The following is a 22,358-nucleotide window of genomic DNA, read 5'->3' as shown; positions in this document are numbered from 1 at the left end:
ATAGAAGCACAAGAACAAACTTGGACACTAGAATCTGAAACTGCAAGCCACTAAGCATCCATCACTGACTTCACAGAGTTCATTCCATCCACAAGAGATGTGTGTGCAACCACTCAATTCTTGTGTTGCTATAGCAGAAGGGCTTATTGGTGTGTCGCCGCACCAACGCTTAAAGATTTACAAAAGATAGTGAATGTGCAATGTGGCCAATTTTTAAAATTTTAAAAGTCACTACTACCTCTAACTAAAAATATAGCTAGGGTGAGTAGGGATAATTCCAAGGGATTTAGGACGTATTTGCAATGGAAGCAATGGAAACAATGTATAGGGTTAATAGGTTGAGTGATCAAAATGTGGCTTGTTTGGTTGATTAAACTACAATACAATTGAAATTAAAACAAACAAAATACAATGATTTATAAGATGGGAAAAAGATATAGAGGAGAGGATTTGGGGTACTAGAGCTCACCACTAAGCTTGACTTCACTAGACACTAGCAATTGTATATCAATGGGAAAATTGAGTTGTAACTTATGTGTGTGTGTGTAACATTAATTGAAACTAGGCATGGATGGCAAATAAGTATAGATTGTCTAGCCAATTCAAATGAAAAGCACAACCTATCAAATGAGACCAAAATCCATTTAATGAAACCACAATTTATGCACACACAACTATCTAGAGGCATACACCATTTGCATTCATAAGTATGGAACATCAAGAAAAAAGAATAGATTGTCCACCTAACTATGAATCTTAAGTTACTACACTACATCTACATTAAAGACATGGAAATTAAACTAAGCAAGCTAAAAGTATGGCACAATCCATCAAGAAACAAGTGTGAACCATCAAATAATTTGCAAGAGTGTTCAATTAAGCATTATGTTTTGATAATCACTAGATTAACTCCATCCATACACATAGACATACATAAATTCCATTAAATCTAGAGGAAAGTACATGAATCATCCATTCTAACATAAATAGATATATGATTAGAAATAGATAATAAATTGAAAGCATTAATCCATAGACATCAAATAGAAACCACAAGATATATATATAAATCTAAAATCAAAACATTTATTATAAGCAAATCCCCAAGAATATACAAAATACTAAGTCTAGGAAGCAAACTTAGGAGTTACTCTAGCACCAAGTAGGTGTTTAGTCACTTATTGAAGTAGTCATCCAACCCTCAAGGGCTATCTCCATGGTAGGCATGACCTCCTTCTTGATGGAAATCCTAGAATAATGGAAGGACTCCTAACTATGGTGTTTGTCTCTCTAAGCTCTAGCCTCCTCTCTTTTCTTAATCTCTAAATATATCTCTCAATATGTGAATGTATCTATCTTAAAATGGCTCCAAATCCTTATATAGGTAGCTCAAGTGTCACATCCAATGGTCTGGACTCGTGCACTAGGGCCCCTTCAATGATTGCACTATGGACCATCTTTTAATGACCTGGACTCTATTTTATTTTGAATTAGAGAGGGTTCGATTGATCGAACCTTAATGAGATCGATCAAACTTAGGTGAGATCGATCCAATGTTGACGAGATCGATCTATTATTGGCGGCGCCTTTTTGGAATATGACAAATCTTTGAGATATTTTGGGATATTTTTGGGGTAAAGACAAAAGTGGTAGGTGAGGATAAGATCAAGAAAGTTCGATCGATCCGAAGAAAGTTGGATCGATTGAAGATGGTGGGTTCTTTTGGATAAGGACAAAGGCTTAATCCATCTTGAAATGGCTAGATCGAACATATTCCTGATTGATCGAAGTTTGTAGATTTTCACCATTTTGCTTCCACTTTGCTCCATTCTTCCATTCAGCTTGAGATTACTTCTTTAATGCTCTTAATTTGGCTGAGTTAACTTATTTTGGGGATAAGTGCCTGAAAATGACAATAACATGAAATTAGTCTAAGACGGGAAAATAAGATAGATAAAGGTCCTAAAATACTCGAGCTTAAAATGTTTAAATGCGCACTTTTCAGTACTCATCACATCCCCAAACTTAAATATTGCTAGTCCCTAACAATGAATTACAAAGTAAAGGAATGAAATGAATAACTATAAAACTATGAACTAGAAAGCAATAAATGGATAAAGCCACTTTCGTAGGGAACACGATTGCATTTAGCATATGCAGCAAGCCTTTTAAACCCCTAGGTTACCCCTAGTGGACGAGTAAAGTCTCATAAGGATTTCTAGAAGTGATACCCACAAACATTAAGCTCATTCTCACAAAAGGGCACCAATATTGCAAACACGCATTAGGTGAAAACTACCTCAAGTATGCAATTTTTCAACCATTTCCAAGCAATCTCCCAAAATCTCAACATCAAACAAACAAATATGATCCTTCACACATCAACACAATGATCATGCAAATCAAAACAACACTAGAATTCATTTTTGAGTAAACCGGCATCAAATATGTTGCTATCTAAGCCGACTAAAGAAATGATTACATCCTTATCCTCAAACTAGCACACAAATCTAGTACCGATCATCAAGACAAAGAATAGACATTTTATTAAAGCTTTATTGATCTAGATGCTTTTATTTTTTTCTCTCGATTTTTTTTTTTTTTTTTTTTTTTTTTTCCGGATCAAAGATGGAAGTATGGTGCAATGTAGTGATCTATTAAACTTTCTAGCGATCCATGAGATCGAGCGTTAGATCAATGACTCCCAAACCAGACGGCTTTAGGGCATTAGGTGTTCAAACACCCCTACGGACTTACAAGTTCAAATCAACTAGGCTACAAATCAAAACAATCTCCATCTAATCATTTCCCACTTCCCACTTTTTGGGAGAAGTTCTCACTTTTTATTACTTTTGCAACTTTTTTTTTTTTAATTCAATTATTAACCTAGAGTTTGGCCCTTCACCTTTTAACGCGAGAAATTCAATGCTTGATGAGGCTAGAATCCCCGCTACTCAATGAAAAGGGATTGTTATCCACTTTTGTCAAAATGAAAACTTTTAATGCACTAATAGCTCAATTGGGATATAACCAATTCAATAATCAACAAAACATGTACCCTACAAATGAATGCTAGTGTGTGCCTGTGCTGGTGTAGAATCCTAGAGTGAATCTCAAAATAATCATAAAATTAAGATGATGTGGACCACAAGTGTAAGCAAGATATCAATTTTTCAAAAAATCTACTCCTAAATGGCATCCACAAGTCATATAAGGAGTATTAGACTCTTAAGTCGAGCAATTTTTAAATTTTAAGCAATATAGTCCTCAAAAGATCAAAATCATAGCTAACATCAATCTCAAATCTCAATCATGCATCAATTATGCATTTAAAGCGTAACTTTAAGTAGAATGCAACAAAGTTACCTTACCCCCAAACTTAAACCGCACATTGTCTTTAATGTGCAATGAGAACAATAGAAAAGATGAAAAAAGTATACTGTGGTGGCAAAGACATGAAGCTCAATAGTGATCCATTTTAAAAGACGTCTCCCCCAAACTTAAAATCAACAACCTACTTAGATAACTACACTAGGAAACTCACATCAACTATCAAATGGGAGAAAAATAACCAAGGCATGCATTTTAAAGGAATATAACAAAACATGAAAGAGAGATCAAGCCCTATACCAAGTATGGAAGCATGAGTACACACAAGGGTATAATGGTATAAAGTTTTTTTTTTTTTTTTTTTTTTTTTAGTCTAAGTGAAAGCAAGATTAAACAAAATGCAAGAAAATATAAATAATGATTGCTGCTGCTTTTAAAGATCAAGATTTTTTTTTTTTAGAAATTTAAAAATCAAAATGCAGTCAAAATTAAAGTCAACAAAGGATACAGATTGATCAATCCAAGATTGATCTGGAAGAAACTTCGATCGGTCGAATAGGTAAAAACCTGCAAACAAATTCGAATGATCAGACTGAGGGCTATTTTTCATGGGTTCAAAAATTTTTCTAAGTGTTGGAACTGAAGATTGATCTTGGGAAAAACTGGATTGATCTTGAAATTCTCGGATTGATCGAGCATGAAGTTCGCACGATGGGAAAAAAAGGTGAAATATGCAAGAAATCTTTGCACGATAGGATAGAGAGCTGATTTATGCAGGTATGACTGTTCGATCAATCGAACTCAGGTGAGATCGATCGAAAATGCAAGAATATGCATGAAATTAAACTTTCTCTTGAGACCAATGAATGCATCACTATATCTCTTCATAGATTGGATCTAACAAAAGGGCAGCTTTCATATGCCTTTGAAAAATTTGTCCATCAATGTAGGGTTTCAACCTTTGCCTATTCACTTTGAATGTGTTGTCATTTTTTAAACTTTGAATTTCAACCGCCCCATAAGGTGCAACAAAGATGATTTCATAAGGACCTTCCCATTTGGTCTGCAACTTGCTGGGGAAGAGTTTTAATCTAGAATTGAACAGCCAAACTTTTTGACCAGGCTTAAAAGATTTCTTCCTAATGTGTTTGTCATGAAAAGCTTTAGTCTTCTCTTTGTAGAGTTTGGCATTATCATAGGCATTGTGTCTCAACTCTTTCAATCACTCAATTGGAGTAATAGATTCTCTTCGGCTTTGTTAAGGTCAAGATTGAGTTTTCTAATCACCCACATAGCCTTGTGTTCTAACTCAACCGGAAGATGGCAAGGCTTTCCATAAACAAGTCTATAAGGAGACATGCCGATGGGAGTTTTGTATGCCATTCGGTAAGCCTACAAAACATCATTCAACTTACGTGACCAATCCTTTCGGGTTGTGTTAACTGTTTTCTCAAGAATATGTTTGATTTTCCAGTTTGAAACTTCTATTTGCCCACTTGTTTGAGGATGGTAGGGAGTGACGACTTTATGAGTGACAGAGTACTTAAGAAATAATTGTTTTAAGAATTGATTGCAAAAATGCTTTCCTCCATCACTAATCATGGCTCTTGGCATATCAAAATAAGTGAATATATTAGATTTAATGAATTGAACAACCACGGAGTGGTCATTGGTTTTGGTAGCACAAGCCTCCACCTACTTAGAAACATAATCAACAGCAAGCAAAATATATTGAAATCCATAAGACATAGGAAAAGGACCCAAAAATCGATGCCCCAAATATTAAAGATTTCAACAACAAGAATATTTGTCCAGGGCATCATGTCTTTTCTCGACATTGATCCTATATTTTGACATCTCTCACACTCCTTGCAAAAATTATAGGCATCTCTATGAATGGTGGGCCAAAATAACCCACTTTAAAGCACATTCAAGGCGGTCTTCTTTGCACTGAAATGCCCACCGCATGTAAGAGTATGGCAAAACACAAGCACACTTGGAATTTCACTCTCCGGAATATATCTTCTCACAATTTGATCTGGATAATATCGAAACAAAACAGGATCTTCCCAATAGTAATTCTGGATGCTAGCAAAGAAACCCTTCTTTGTTTGCTTTGACCAATTGGTCGGAAGCTTGCCAATTGCAAGAAAATTCATAATATTGGCAAACCAAGGCATTTATCCATTAGAAATTTGGAAGAGTTGTTCTTTCGAAAATGAATCATGAATTGGTATGCTAGGGGGAAATTTTACCACTAGTCTTGAAAGATGATCGGCAACCACATTTTCGGTGCCTTTTTTATCCTTGATTTCAAAATCAAACTCTTGAAGAAACAAAATCTGTCTTATTAAACGAGGCTTTGTTTCCTTCTTAGTCAAGAAGTGCCTCAAAGCAATATGATTAGAATAAACAATGACTTTTGACCCTAAGAGATAAGACTGGAACTTTTCAAGAGCATACACTACAGCAAGTAATTCCTTATCAGTCGTGGAGTAGTTCAATTGAGCTCCCGAGAGGGTTTTGCTCGCATAGTATATAGCGCATGGAAGTTTTCCTACCATTTGACCCAAAACTGCTCCCATGGCATAATCAGAGGCATCACACATGATTTCAAATGGTAATGACCAGTTGGGAGTTTGCATAATGGAGGCAGATGACAATAAATCATGCAATTTATGAAAAGCATCAAGGCATGCTTGATCAAAGACAAAAGAGGTTTCCTTAGCGAGAAGATTGCACAAGGGTCTAGCAATTTTGCTAAGGTCTTTGATGAAACGGCGATAGAAGCCGGCATGACCTAGAAATGAGCGAACCTCCTTACCATAGAGGGTGGAGGTAATTCAGAAATGAGCTCAACTTTTGCTTTATCCACCTCAATTCCCCTTTTTGAGATGACATGACCCAAAACAATACCTTCTTGAACCATGAAATGGCTCTTTTCTCAACTAAAAACAGGGTTTGTTTCACGACATCTTTTAAGTACCAAATTTAAAATTTTTGAGGCATGCATCAAATGAAGACCCAAAGACAGAAAAATCATCCATAAAAACCTCTAGATACTCTTCCACTATGTCCGAGAAAATTGACATTATACACCTTTGGAATGTTGCGAGGGCATTACACAAACCAAAAGACATCCGTCTTTGAACAAATGTACCAAATAGACAAGTAAATGTGATTTTTTCTTGGTCTAAGGGTCAAGGGCTACTTGATTGTAACGCGAATAGCCATCCAAGAAGCAATAATATTGTTGTCCAGCCAATCTCTCTAGAATTTGATCAATGAATGGTAATGGGAAGTAATCTTTTCTGGTGGCAGCATTTAATTTGCAGTAGTCAATGCATACACGCCATGAATTGGCGGTACGTTTAGAAATTGCCTCACCTTTTGCATTTTCAACCACCGTAATCCCTGATTTCTTGGGACCTACTTAGGTTGGACTCACCCATTTGCTATCAGAAATTGGATAAATTATACCTGCATCTAAAATCTTCACCACTTCCTTTTTAACAACGTCTTTCATGTTTGGATTCAGTCTCCTTTGGGCATGCCTAAAAGGTTTTGCATCTTCTTCCATAAAGATGCGATGCATACAAATGGAAGGGTCAATTCCCTTTAGATCTGTCACACTCCATCCAATAGCTTCCTTATTTTCTTTAAGCACATTCAAAAAAAAATTCTTTTGATCTTTTTCAGGATTTGAAGAGATGATGACCAGAAGAGTCTCTTTTGGGCCTAGGAAGGCATACTTAAGATCGAGTAGGAGAGTTTTAAGCTCAAGAGTGGGTGGAAATACTAGAGATGAGACCGGTGGAGTGCTAGAGAGTGGAAGAAGAGGTTTTGTGGAGCTTTCCATGGTGGAAAGTCCAAGCTTGCAATAGATTCCATTAAATCATTAACCTCACTCATTGACCCCTCATCATCAAACCCATAATTACCATACATTTCAAGAAGACAAGATGCAAGGGGGTCCTCAGAAAGAAGAGATGAAAGATTATCCTTGGTTGGTTGTTTCATGACCATGGTAGGAATAGATTCCTCAACAACCTCATCCAAGACATCTATGAGATAACACTCGTTTTCATCTACGGGATGTCGATTTGCATTGAAAACATTAAGCTTAACTATCATATTACCAAAGGAAAGGTCCATGACATCAGATCTATAATTAATGGTAGCATTAGCAGTGGCAAGAAATGGTCTTCCTAGGATGATTGGGATGTGATTGGTGGGATTAGCAATCGATTCGGTATCAAGAACCACAAAATCGACCGGGAAGTAGAACTTGTCAACCTTGATAAGTATGTCCTTAACCATGCCCCTAGGTGTTTTAACGGATCTATCGGCCAACTAAAGCACCAACGAGGTTGGCTTCAATTCATTCAAACCTAGTTGGACATACACGGAGTAAGGAATCAAATTGACACTTGCCCCTAAGTCAAAAACAGCTCTACGAACTTCATAGGTTCCAATTACACATGAGATGGTCAGAGCACTGGGATCTTTGAACTTAGGTGGAGTGTGATGTTGGATGATGGAGCTCACTTACTCTGTTAGGAACACTTTTTTAGGGCCTTGTCCCTTGCTCTTCCTCTTTTATGTGCAAAGATCTTTCAAAAATTTTGTATAAGGCAAAATTTGCCTAATTGCATCCAAGAGATGAAGATTTATGTTAACTTGTTTGAAGACCTCCATCATGTCATGGATTTTTCCTTCTTGCCTCCAAAAAGGCAAAGTTTCTTTTAAAGCATAAGGAAATGGAGCTTTTGGCTCATAAGACCTTGCAACTTGAGGGGATGATGAAGAAGGTTGAGAGTTCCTTTTAAGACTATTTTCATCTAAGGAAATAGGAATAGGATTGGAAACTGGATGGGTGTCAACTTTTGGTTGCACCGGCTCACTATCTTCACTTGGTTGTTCAACCCTATTGTCAACTTGCCTACCACTTCTCAAAGTAGTAATGGCTTGCACTTGTTCTTGAGAAGGACACCCTGATGTAGAGTTTGTTTCCATAAAATGTTGGGTTTTTGGGTTCCTTTCAGGTTGGCTAGGTAATTTACCAATTTCTCTCTCATTCAATGCATTAGCTATCATCCCAATTTGAGACTCAAGCTTTGATATCGATTGAGAATGAGAATGCAATAAATTGGAGTTCATTTCCAAACAACCCAAAGCCACTAAGACCTTATCCTTAATTGTGGAGTTGCTTAAAGGTGCATGAGAATGATTAGAACTACTTTGAGAATTATAAGCTTGCGGATGAGATAAATAATTCATTCTTTAATGATGAGAAGAAGATGAGACAAATCCTTTTGAACCTTTATTTCTTTGATGAGGAGGAATATAACGGTTTTAAAAATTTTTAACTTGAAAAGGATTTGAATGTTCACTCCACACCGGAACATAAACATTTGAAAAAGGTTGAGCAAATGCAGAGTTGACTTGTTCATAGCGCTCGTCAAGCACATATCCATGAGGACAATTGGAAGTAGTATGCAATACACTTGAACAAGTCATGCATGGCTCACAAAAATGATGAAAATAATGATTAAGAATAGGAGATGATTAATTTACCGATTTTTGACTTAATAAAAATTGTTCAAGTTTTTGAGTGAGAGTTTTGACCTCGACAACAATCTTCATTGGACTCTCAATTTGACATACTTTCAAATTTTTCTTTTTGCTTTTAGAATCATGACTTAAGCGAGTAGTGTAACATTTACGCAATGAATTTTCACTCATTTTCTCAAAAAGGTGCCAAACATCATTTTTATATTTCCCAAAATATGATCCTCCACATGAGGTGTCAACTATATCCTTGTGAATGTCGGATAGACTCTAATAGAGATATTGAACTACTTACCATTTAGGAATGCCATGGTGTGGGCATTTCCTTAATAAGTCATTCAATATTTCCCAAGCTTCATGCAAATGTTCTCCTTCCCTTTGAGAAAATTCACGAATAGAAGTTCGCATAACATTAGTCAAACTCACGGGGTAAAATTTCTTTAAAAATTTATTTTGCATTTGTAGCCAAGAAGTTATTGAATTTGCCCCTAAGTTGTTGAACCAATGCTTAGCCTTATTTTTAAGAGTGAAAGGGAAGAGAAGTAACCTAAGAACTTCTTCCGGGACATTCATGTACCTCACGGTAGAACATATTTCAAGAAATTCATCAAGATGTTTATATGGTTTCTCACCATCTAAGCTATAGAAAAGTGGACACAATTGAATACTCCCGGGCTTAATCTCATATTGATCGGCTCCAAAATTAGGAAGCATAATGCAAGTTGGTGTATAGTATTCATGGAGATTATAATGATCACGAAGGACCATTGGAGGAATTGGAGTTTGAACTCCGGGAGGAAATTGGTTAAAAGGAGGGTGTACCATGAAATTCGAGATCTAAATATTCAAGATGACCCTCTAGATTTTCCATTAAAACGATGAAGGGTTTAGTAAGACCACACAAAAATCAAGCAACACAATAAGATCAACAAAACAAGCACTTCGCCCCCGCAACAAATTAATCAACAAATCTCCAATGCGATGTTCCCATACTCCCATGCTTGAATAATATGTAAAGAAAAGTAAATTGCCTCCACGCGGGCTCAAGATTTATCTAAGAATTTAAAAACATGCCTCCACACGGGCCGACGATTTAACTAGAGATTGAGTTAGAAAGATCTCACAAAGGATCCTTAAGCAACTTCAATTCATTTTCAATTTTTTCGCTTAGCTTTGCAATTTTTAGATTTTAGCCTTTTTTTTTTTTTTTTTTTTTTTTTTTTTTTTTTTTTTTGTGCTTAGCTTAGCTCCTTGCTTTCCAATTCTCCTTCGCTTAACTTCCTTGCTCAATTCACCTAGCCAAATAAGAACAAACACAATAAGTAAACAAAATAAAAATGAAGTAAAGACACGATCAAAAGAGTATTAATTCATATTAGTTTCCAAAACCCAGCGTTGCCAATTCAAATCCCCGGCAACGGAGCCAAAAACTTGGTGTGTCGCCACACCAACGCTTAAAGATGTGCAAAAGATAGTAAATGTGCATTGTAGCCAAGTTTTAAATTTATAAAAGCCACGACTATCTCTAACTAAAAATATAGTTAGGGTGAGTAGGGATCGTCCCAAGGGATTTAGGACGTATTTGCAATAGAAACAATGTATAGGGTTAGTAGGTCGAATGATCAAAATATGGTTTGTTTGGTTGATTACACTACAATACAATTGAAGTTGAAGCAAACAAAATACAATGATTTATAAGATGGGAAAAAGATATAGAAGAGAGGACTTGGGGTACTAGAGCTTACCACTAAGCTTGACTTCACTAGACACTAGCAATTGTATATCAATGGGGAAATTGAGTTGTAACTTGTGTGTATGTGTGACATTAATTAAAACTAGGCATGAATGGCAAATAAGTATAGAATGGTTAACCAATTCAAATGGAAAGCACAACTTATCAAATGAAACCAAAATCTTTCCAATGAAACCACAATTTATACATACACAACTATCTAGAGGCATACACCATTTGTATTCATAAGTATGGAACACCAAGAAATAAGAATAGATTATCCACCTAACTATGAATCTTAAGTTACTACACTACATCTATACTAAAGACATGAAAATAAACTAAGTAAGCTAAAAGTGTGGCACAATCCATCAAGAAACAAGTGTGAACTATCAAATAAATTGCAAAAATGTTCAATTAAGCACTATGTTTTGATCATCACTAGATTAACTTCATTCGTACACATAAACATGCATAAATTTCATTATATCTAGAGGAAAGCACATAAATCATCCATTCTAGCATACATAGACATATAATTAGAAATAGATAATCAATTGAAAGCATTAATCCATAGACATCAAATAGAAACCACAAGATATATATATAAATCTAAGATCAAAACATTTATTACAAGCAAATCCCCAAGAATATATAAAATACTAAGTCTAGGAATCAAACTTAGGGGCTACTCTAGCCCCAAGTAGATGTTTAGCCACTCATTGAAGTAGTTATCCAACCCTCAAGGGCTATCTCCATGGTAGGCATAACCTCCTTCTTGATGGAAATCCTAGAAGAATGGAAGAACTCCCAATTATGGTGTTTGTCTCTCTAAGCTCTAGCCTCCTCTCTTTTCTTAATCTCTAAGTATGTCTCTCAATATGTGAATGTATCTCATTTAACATGGCTCCAAATCCTTATATAAGTAGCTCAAGTGTCATACCCAATGGTCTGCACTCGTGCACTAGGACCTCTTCAATGATTGTACCATGGACCATCTTTTAATGAGCTGGACTCTGTTTTATTTCGCATTAGAGAGGGTTCGATTGATCGAACCTTGATGATATCGATTGAACTTAGGTGAGATCGATCCAATGTTGACGAGATCGATCCATCCTTAACGGCGCCTTTTTGGAATACGACAAATCTCTGAGATATTTTGGGATATTTTTTGGGTAAAGACCAAAGTGGTAGGTGAGGATAAGATCAAGGAAGCTCAATCACCTCGAAAAAAGTTGGATCGATCGAAGATGGGGGTTTTTTTTGGATAAGGACGAAGACTTGTGTAATACCCCATATTTAATTAAAGAGCTTAGTTTATTTTCATTTATGTGTAGATTTCTCTACCTATTATTGTGCATGCTACATTATTATATTAAGTTCATTTAATTGTGCATGTGAATTAATTGTGTATGTTAAAGTAGTCAATTTATTCATTTAAGTGTGCATGTAATATTGATTTTATGTTCTATATAGTATAATGATTAGTTTTGAAATTTTTTATTGGTTATGTTTTAGATTAATTATTATTATTTAATTAAAGTATTTAATTTGTATTGAATAATAATAATATTATAATAATAATATTTATAATAATAATAATTATAATAGTTTATTAATAATAATAATAATAATTATAATAGTTTATTTATAATAATAATAATAATAATATTTATAATAAATAATAATAGTATTAAATCAATGTAATGATGAAGAAATTAAATCTTAGGATAGGATTTACCTTAGGACATCTTGCTTGACTTGGCTTGCTTGCTTTAAAGCCTTATGGTTGGGAATGTGGTTAATTAAATGCAAAAATAGATATTTGTAATATTTATATTATATAAATTGTATATAAATTAGCTAGCCTACCTTAGAAGGAAGGAAAGGGAGTTAGAAACAAATTATAAATTTTAGTAAGCCATTGTAAAAGTGTGGAAAGGAAGAGAAAGAAAGAATGGAGCTTGAACCGGTGTAGGAGAAATTTACCCGACTACGCGCAACCGGCGGATTTATTTTAAATCCAAAAAGGCAAGTTATTATCTACTTTTCCCCTTTGAATCCATAAATTATTCATTTAATTTATTTCGGGTTTTTAGAGACTAGAAACCATGCTAGGAATTTCAATAAATTATTTTTAGTTTATTAAAATAATGTGTTTTTAATTATTAAAGAGGTTAGATATTTATTTATTAGCCTATGTAATTAAAATATAGCTGAAAATAATTAAATAAGGCTTTAGGGATTTTTCTAGAATTTTCTAGATTTTTCCAGGGCTTTTCTGCAATTTCCGGCGAGCCTCCGGCGAGGTTTCCGGCCACCGGCAGTGAAGAAGATGACCGGAGTGATCCGGTGTGATGCGGCGCATTGTAGGTTAGTGCGCACGCGCATCCTGGGCCTTAGATGAAGCTGATTGATCCGGTGCATCGCGGTCCATGTTACCGCGGTACACCCGGATCATTGACCCTTGGATTAGGTGAGATGAGATGATAGATGATCCGGTGTGGCGCGCATGTAGGAAAGCTGATGCAGCCAACCAACCGGAGGACGCCACGTCAGCAGGAAGCCATCAACGCGCGCGTGGGAGCGCGTGCGCGCGCGTGGAACTCTCCAGACGCGCGTGGGAGCGCGTGCGCACGCGTGGCTGATGCCAGACGCGCGTGGAGGCGCGTGGGAGAGTGGGGAAGGTTGGGCTGCGCGTGGGGAAGCTTAGGGCGGCGCGTGGGGGCGCGTGAGGGGCCCTGTCAACTGCTGGAAATCACCAGAATACCCCTAGGGCCTGTTTTGTAAATTCCAGAACCTTAAACTTGGATTTTTATGTACTGTGTTGGTATTTACGGGTTTAACGGGCCACGAAATTATTATTTTAATACCCGTTAATTATTCTTATGGCCAATTAATCTTTTCTAAGCATCTATTGGCTCGTTTACGGTACGGATATTAATGTGATTTATTTAATGACATTGTTAAATATAAATAGTGTTAATATCTTATTAAATGGTATCAAACATTACTGTTAAATTAAATAATGCCATGTTTTAGTCATATAAATTATCCAATATATATTATGGGATGTTTATACTGTTAATCATATATCAACCATGATTATTATGCTGTGTGCATTTCAGGAAATAAATGGACTGTTTAATTATGTCACATTTATATTATATGGATGAGTTGCCATATAGAACCATGTGAGCTGGTTAATAAGTTTAGACTCATTTATACCTTATGCATTCGTTGCTATAGACAGATGTGTGGCTGTCGGGGTATGTGGTTTAATATTATTGGCATGTATTGCCTAATTGACATACTCAGTTTATTTAGTATTATTATTGGCATGTATTGCCTAATTGTTCTGCTCAATACCTCATTAGCATATTGAGATGTGTTACTACTGTGTAGTCTTTATAGTCTGTGTTGTCAGTACCGTGCACTATGTATAATAGCTGATTTTCCGGGTAGGGAAAGGCGACACTTAACCACCTAGTGTGAGTCTAAGTGATCACCGTCTATTCTGGTTGAGGTCATGTTATACATTGGATAGTTCCCTTAGGATGTATACAGATATAGTACTCATCCGATTCTTAATGATTAATTTATTTGATTCTCTGATTTGGGTCATAGTAGAGAGGACTTGCTCGTGGGGTTGACCCACCATTGTTGTTATTTCAGGATACGGTCAGTACCCGTTCCAAGGTTGAGGTTAGCAGTGAGGGACCACCATCCGAACTCATCTACTCTTACGATCCAGTTCAGGGTAGAAGTTTTATGTATTACTTCAGTTTCAGTTTTTATTTACTTTTGACGTTGAACTCTCAGGGTTATATTTAGGGATCCTTGACATAGGATTTCCAAGTTATAATGGAGTACTGTATTAAATAAAGGTTGGATGGATGTTGTATTATTTAGTGTTCCTTTCCTGTCTAAATTCTTTTATTATCATCATTTTGTATTCCATGCTTGTATATTGCCAATTGTTTTTGATATCCCTCGTTTTTCGTGTATAAGCCTGATCAACTTATGCGTGGAAAATGTGGGGGTGTTACAGTTGGTATCAGAGCATTCCAGGTTCGGGTGTCTTAGGGATCTGTGATTACTATACTTCCGCGTTGTGTATTCTGATAATTAGAGCCTAAGTATTAGGGTTCTTTGTATTCTTTTAGTCGGTCCATTATAATATACTGACGTTAGATTTTTCTGAATTTAAAAGAAGGATGTCTCGGCGTGGGATAAGGAATGTGAACCGTCATCGCAGTATTTCCCCAACTCAAAATGAGAATCAGGAATTTTCCCCTCAAGTTGCTGATATTATTGCACGAGCTGTAGCAGCAGGAGTAGCATCTGCTCTACGAAACCAGCAACCTCCTCCGATAGTACCTGTTCCTGAACCAGTGGCGCAGCCAATGTCATGGGACAAAACTCGTCACTCGTTTATCAGAGGGAATCCACCGACATTTGCGGGGTCCACAGATGTCTTGTTAGCATATCAGTGGAAACAGGAGAGCGAGCGTCATCTTCGGATGGTAATCTGTACCGAAGTGCAGAAACAGATGCTAGCTACGTTTATGCTGATAGGCAATGCATTGCAGTGGTGGGAGTCTATTACTACTGTCGATGAGAGGACCAGATTGACGTATGCTGAATTTCAGACTCGCTTTGATGACAAGTATTTTCCTATGTCAGTAAGATCAGCGATGAAGACTGAATTTCTGGATCTGCAACAGGAGGATATGACTGTGGCTGAGTATGAACAGAAGTTCATTAATTTGTCATTATTTGCACCAGAGGAGGTCAATACGGAAGAAAAGAAGAGAGACCGCTTTGTAAAGGGGTTGATATGGCCGATTAAAGTGGTGATCATAGGTAGTCCTGCATATACTACTTATATCCAGGTGGTTAATGCCGCTTTACAGCACTGCCAGATGAGGAGTGATTACCGGAAGTCCAAGGGAGAGAAGCGGGCTAACCGAGACTACCAGACAGTGGAGAAAGGAAGCAGTAGTGGTACCAAGTCCAATGATCGGGGCAGATTTCAAGGACATCAACCTTGGAAGAAAAACAAAGGAAACCCAGATGTGCATAGGGATGGAATCCCTAATCAGGGTAGACAAGGTGGGGTACCTCAGACCGGACAGGAACAGTGGTCGGGAAATCAACAGAGAAGGCAGACAGGTCCTTTTACGGGACGTTGTTATCACTGTAGAGAGATTGGGCATCCGGCCAAGATGTGTCCCAAAGCTAAGCAAGGACAGTATGGGCAGCCGAGACCTAATCAGCCGTCACCTCTACCGGCCCCACTGGTGCCACGTGGGCAAGTTCAGAATTTTCCGGCACTTCCAGCACCACCATTTCCTCCGGGACAACCTCCACAGCAGTTGCATCATGGCAGAGTTTATAACTTCATGCCACATAATGCGCAGGCTCCTCAGGCTATTGAGGGTATGCTTTCTATATATGGTAGAACTGCTCGTATACTGTTTGACACTGGTGCATCACATTCTTTTGTGTCTAGATCTTTTGTTATCTTATCTGGTATGACGACTCAGTTATGTGACCAACCTCTTAATATTTATACACCATTGGGAGTTGGCGCAATTTTACGAGAGTGTAGCGGTGATATCCTTATAGATATGGGCCGGCTTCGATTTCTTGCAAATTTGTTAGTGTTAGATATACATTCGCATGATGTTATACTTGGGATGGACTGGTTATCTCAGTACCATGCTCAGGTTAACTGTTACGAAAAGTCTATTATATTTTCTATACCAGGACAGGAGATGTATCTTCTTGTTGTACCACAACCTGATAGAGGGCCTAGCACTTATTTATTCGTTCTTGAGGGGGACTCACAGGAAGCGACTGCGGTATCTCTTGACAGCATCCCGGTAGTACAGGAATTCCAGGATGTATTCCAGGAAATTCCAGGCTTGCCACCGAGTCGAGAGATAGACTTCGTCATTGATTTAGCTCCAGGCACTACGCCTATTGCTAAGGCGCCGTACAGAATGGCACCAGTGGAGATGCGAGAGTTGAAGGATCAAATTCAGCAGTTGCTCAGCCAGGGATTTATTCGCAGGAGTACTTCACCATGGGGAGCACCAGTACTGTTTGTAAAGAAGAAGGATGGATCTCTTCGTCTTTGTATTGATTACAGAGAACTGAACAAGGTCACTATTCGCAACAAGTACCCGTTGCCCAGAATTGATGACCTGTTTGATCAGTTGAAGGGAGCTACTTACTTCTCAAAGATCGATTTGAGGTCTGGTTATCATCAGCTACGAGTCAGAAAACAAGATGTTCCAAAGACAGCATTTCTCACAAGGTACGGATCTTATGAGTTTCGTGTTATGCCTTTCGGTTTAACGAACGCTCCAGCTGTCTTTATGGACTTGATGAATAGAGTATTCAGAGAGTACTTAGATCAGTTTGTCATTGTTTTCATTGATGATATTCTGGTTTACTCTAAGTCGAAGAAGGACCATGCCAGACATTTACGCACAGTGTTGCAGACACTTCGAGAACATCAGTTGTTTGCGAAGTTTGAGAAGTGTGAATTTTGGCAGAAAGAGGTCAAATTTCTGGGTCATGTAGTGTCAGAAGAAGGGTTAGCAGTAGATCCAGCCAAGGTTGCGGCCGTTACGGAGTGGGGACAACCTACCTCACCGACAGAGATTCGCAGTTTTCTGGGATTGGCGGGGTATTATCGCAGGTTCATCCAGGGGTTTTCCAAAATTGCGGGTCCACTTACTCATCTGACTAAAAAGAATGTACCATTTGTATGGGATAATTCTTGTCAGACTGCTTTTGCTGAATTGAAGAGTAAGTTAACTTCTGCACCTGTCTTAGCCACACCTCAGAGTGGAATCGAGTATTTAGTATTTACCGACACTTCTCTGAAGGGTTTGGGTTGTGTGTTGATGTAAGAAGAGCGACCAATTTCTTATGGGTCTAGGAAGCTTAAGCCTCATGAGCTTAATTACCCGACTCACGATCTAGAGCTCGCAGCAGTGGTTTTTGCCTTGCGTATTTGGAGACATTATCTTTTGGGGGAGACTTTTTGATTGTTTAGCGATCATAAAAGTCTACAGTATTTGTTCACACAGAGAGAACTGAATATGAGACAGCGCAGATGGTTGGAGTTCGTGAAAGACTATCATTTCTCTATTCAGTACCATCCAGGGAAAGCGAATGTTGTAGCAGACGCACTCAGCCGCCGACCCTATGTCAGCCTTTCAACTTTGTTTGCAACAGAGTGGGATGCTTTGAAGACTGTTGATGAATTAGCAGAGCTTTTATGGCATGTGTGGTAGTAACTCCTTCTATCATTCATCAGGTCATTCAAGCGCAACTCTCAGATCAACAGTGTATTGATCGAGTTTCGGAGTTAGCCTCCGGAAATGTTCCTTTTTATTCTATAGGGACTGATGGAGGATTGAGGTACAAGGGACGTTTAATTGTGCCTTCAGCTGACAATTTGAGAAATGTTTTGATGAGAGAGACACACACTTCTCAGTTCTCTGTACATCCAGGGGGAGACAAGATGTATCAGGACATGAAACACCAGTTTTGGTGGGCCGGCATGAAAAGAGATATAGCTATCTTTGTCTCTAAATGTAGCACCTGTCAGATGATTAAGATTGATCATCAGAGACCGCCAGGATCGTGACAGCCACTTCCTATACCAGAGTGGAAATGGGAGAGTATTTTTATGGACTTTATAGAGGGATTACCTACTTCACATCATAATCATAACTCTATTTGGGTCATTGTTGATAGATTGACCAAGTCCGCTCATTTTCTGCCTGTTCGTTCAAACTTTACGTCAGAACAGTATGCTAAGCTGTATATTGCAGAAATGGTGAAACTTCATGGCGTACCATTGTCCATCGTATCAGAGAGAGATCCGAAGTTTGTATCAGGATTTTGGAGGAGCTTTCAGCAGGCTTTGGGTACAGAACTTTATCTTAGCACTGCTTATCATCCTCAAACAGATGGACAGACTGAGCGAGTTAATCAGATTTTAGAAGACATGTTGCGGGCATGTGTTCTTGATTTTAAGGGCAATTGGGAGGAATATTTGCCGCTGTCAGAGTTTGCTTATAACAATAGTTATCTGAAAACTATTGGTATGGCACCATTTGAGGCTTTGTATGGTAGACCGTGTAGGTCTCCTGTCTATTGGCTTGGAGTTGGTGAGAACAGCTTTTTGGGTCCTGAATTTATTAAGGACACGTCAGAAAAGATCGCTATCATTAGGGATCGGATGCGTACAGCCCAAAGCAGACAGAAAAGTTATGCTGACCGTCGAACTCGTGTTTTGGAGTTTAAGGTTGGTGATCAGGTTTTGCTTAAGGTTTCTCCCCTAAAGGGAGTAATGCGGTTTGGGTCAAAGGGTAAGTTATCGCCTCGTTTTGTGGGTCCTTTTATGATTACAGATCGGATTGGGGTAGTAGCTTATCGTCTGGCTCTACCAGATAATCTTCATAGGGTACATAATGTTTTTCATGTATCTATGCTGCGAAAATTTCTACAGGACGAAGATCGATATCAACACATTGATGTGGGTGAAATTAAGTTGCAACCCGATGCAACCTATTTGGAACAACCTTACTGTATTCTCGATCGTAGGAATCAGATACTGCGCACGAACACTATTCTATTAGTACGTGTACAGTGGAGTCATCATAGTGCTACAGAGTCTACTTGGGAACGGGAAGATATTATCCGTGCCAAGTATCCAGAGCTCTTTAATACAGGTATGTAGTGAATTTCGGGGACGAAATTCATTTATTAGGGGGGGAGAATGTAATACCCCATATTTAATTAAAGAGCTTAGTTTATTTTCATTTATGTGTAGATTTCTCTACCTATTATTGTGCATGCTACATTATTATATTAAGTTCATTTAATTGTGCATGTGAATTAATTGTGTATGTTAAAGTAGTCAATTTATTCATTTAAGTGTGCATGTAATATTGATTTTATGTTCTATATAGTATAATGATTAGTTTTGAAATTTTTTATTGGTTATGTTTTAGATTAATTATTATTATTTAATTAAAGTATTTAATTTGTATTGAATAATAATAATATTATTATAATAATATTTATAATAATAATAATTATAATAGTTTATTAATAATAATAATAATTATTATAATAGTTTATTTATAATAATAATAATAATAATATTTATAATAAATAATAATAGTATTAAATCAATGTAATGATGAAGAAATTAAATCTTAGGATAGGATTTACCTTAGGACATCTTGCTTGACTTGGCTTGCTTGCTTTAAAGCCTTATGGTTGGGAATGTGGTTAATTAAATGCAAAAATAGATATTTGTAATATTTATATTATATAAATTGTATATAAATTAGCTAGCCTACCTTAGAAGGAAGGAAAGGGAGTTAGAAACAAATTATAAATTTTAGTAAGCCATTGTAAAAGTGTGGAAAGGAAGAGAAAGAAAGAAAGGAGCTTGGACCGGTATAGGAGAAATTTACCCGACTACGCGTAACCGGCGGATTTATTTTAAATCCAAAAAGGCAAGTTATTATCTACTTTTCCCCTTTGAATCCATAAATTATTCATTTAATTTATTTCGGGTTTTTAGAGATTAGAAACCATGCTAGGAATTTCAATAAATTATTTTTAGTTTATTAAAATAATGTGTTTTTAATTATTAAAGAGGTTAGATATTTATTTATTAGCCTATGTAATTAAAATATAGCTGAAAATAATTAAATATGGCTTTAGGGATTTTTCTAGAATTTTCTAGATTTTTCCGGGGCTTTTCTGCAATTTCCGGCGAGCCTCCGGCGAGGTTTCCGGCCACCGGCAGTGAAGAAGATGACCGAAGTGATCCGGTGTGATGCGGCGCATTGTAGGTTAGTGCGCGCGCGCATCCTGGGCCTTAGATGAAGCTGATTGATCCGGTGCATCGCGGTCCATGTTACCGCGGTACACCCGGATCATTGACCCTTGGATTAGGTGAGATGAGATGATAGATGATCCGGTGTGGCGCGCATGTAGGAAAGCTGATGCAGCCAACCAACCGAAGGACGCCACATCAGCAGGAAGCCATCAACGCGCGCGTGGGAGCGCGTGGAACTCTCCAGACGCGCGTGGGAGCGCGTGCGCGCGCGTGGCTTATGCCAGACGCGCGTGGAAGCGCGTGGGAGAGTGGGGAAGGTTGGGCTGGGCGTGGGGAAGCTTAGGGCGGCGCGTGGGGACGCGTGAGGGGCCCTGTCAGCTACTGGAAATTACCAGAATACCCCTAGGGCCTGTTTTGTAAATTCCAGAACCTTAAACTTGGATTTTTATGTACTGTGTTGGTATTTACGGGTTTAACGGGCCACGAAATTATTATTTTAATACCCGTTAATTATTCTTATGGCCAATTAATCTTTTCTAAGCATCTATTGGCTCGTTTACAGTACGGATATTAATGTGATTTATTTAATGACATTGTTAAATATAAATAGTGTTAATATCTTATTAAATGGTATCAAACATTACTGTTAAATTAAATAATGCCATGTTTTAGTCATATAAATTATCCAATATATATTATGGGATATTTATATTGTTAATCATATATCAACCATGATTATTATGCTGTGTGCATTTTAGGAAATAAATGGACTGTTTAATTATGTCACATTTATATTATATGGATGAGTTGCCATATAGAACCATGTGAGCTGGCTAATAAGTTTAGACTCATTTATACCTTATGCATTCGTTGCTATAGACAGATGTGTGGCTGTCGGGGTATGTGGTTTAATATTATTGGCATGTGTTGCCTAATTGACATACTCAGTTTATTTAGTATTATTATTGGCATGTATTGCCTAATTGTTATGCTCAGTACCTCATTAGTACATTGAGATGTGTTACTACTGTGTAGTCTTTACAGTCTGTGTTGTCAGTACTGTGCACCATGTATAATAGCTGATTTCCCAGGTAAGGAAAGGCGACACTTAACCACCTAGTGTGAGTCTAAGTGATCACCGTCAATTCTGGATGAGGTCATGTTATACATTGGATAGTTCCCTTAGGATGTATACAGATATAGTACTCATCCGATTCTTAATGATTAATTTATTTGATTCTCTGATTTAGGTCATAGTAGAGAGGACTTGCTCGTGGGGTTGACCCACCATTGTTGTTATTTCAGGATACGGTCAGTACCCGTTCCAAGGTTGAGGTTAGCAGTGAGGGACCACCATCCGAACTCATCTACTCTTACGATCCAGTTCAGGGTAGAAGTTTTATGTATTACTTCAGTTTCAGTTTCTAGTTACTTTTGACGTTGAACTCTCAGGGTTATATTTAGGGATCCTTGACATAGGATTTCCAAGTTGTAATGGAGTACTGTATTAAATAAAGGATGGATGGATGTTGTATTATTTAGTGTTCCTTTCCTGTCTAAATTCTTTTATTATCATCATTTTGTATTCCATGCTTGTATATTGCCAATTGTTTTTGATATCCCTCGTTTTTCATGTATAAGCCTGATCAACTTATGCGTGGAAAATGTGGGGGTGTTACAACTTGGATCCATCTTGAAATGGCTAGATCAAACATATTCCTGATCGATCGAAGTCTGTAGATTTTCACCACTTTGCTTCCACTTTGCTCCATTCTTCCATTCAGCTTGAGACTACTTCTTTAATGCTCTTAATTTGGCTGAATTAACTTATTTTGGTGATAA

This window comes from Cornus florida, unplaced genomic scaffold (assembly GCF_030987335.1).
Source record: "Cornus florida cultivar Cherokee Brave unplaced genomic scaffold, ASM3098733v1 CherokeeBrave_3.0.0_Hap2_Chr04, whole genome shotgun sequence".
In the NCBI taxonomy this organism is placed as follows: Eukaryota; Viridiplantae; Streptophyta; class Magnoliopsida; order Cornales; family Cornaceae; genus Cornus; species Cornus florida.
This window is presented reverse-complemented; position numbering follows the sequence as displayed.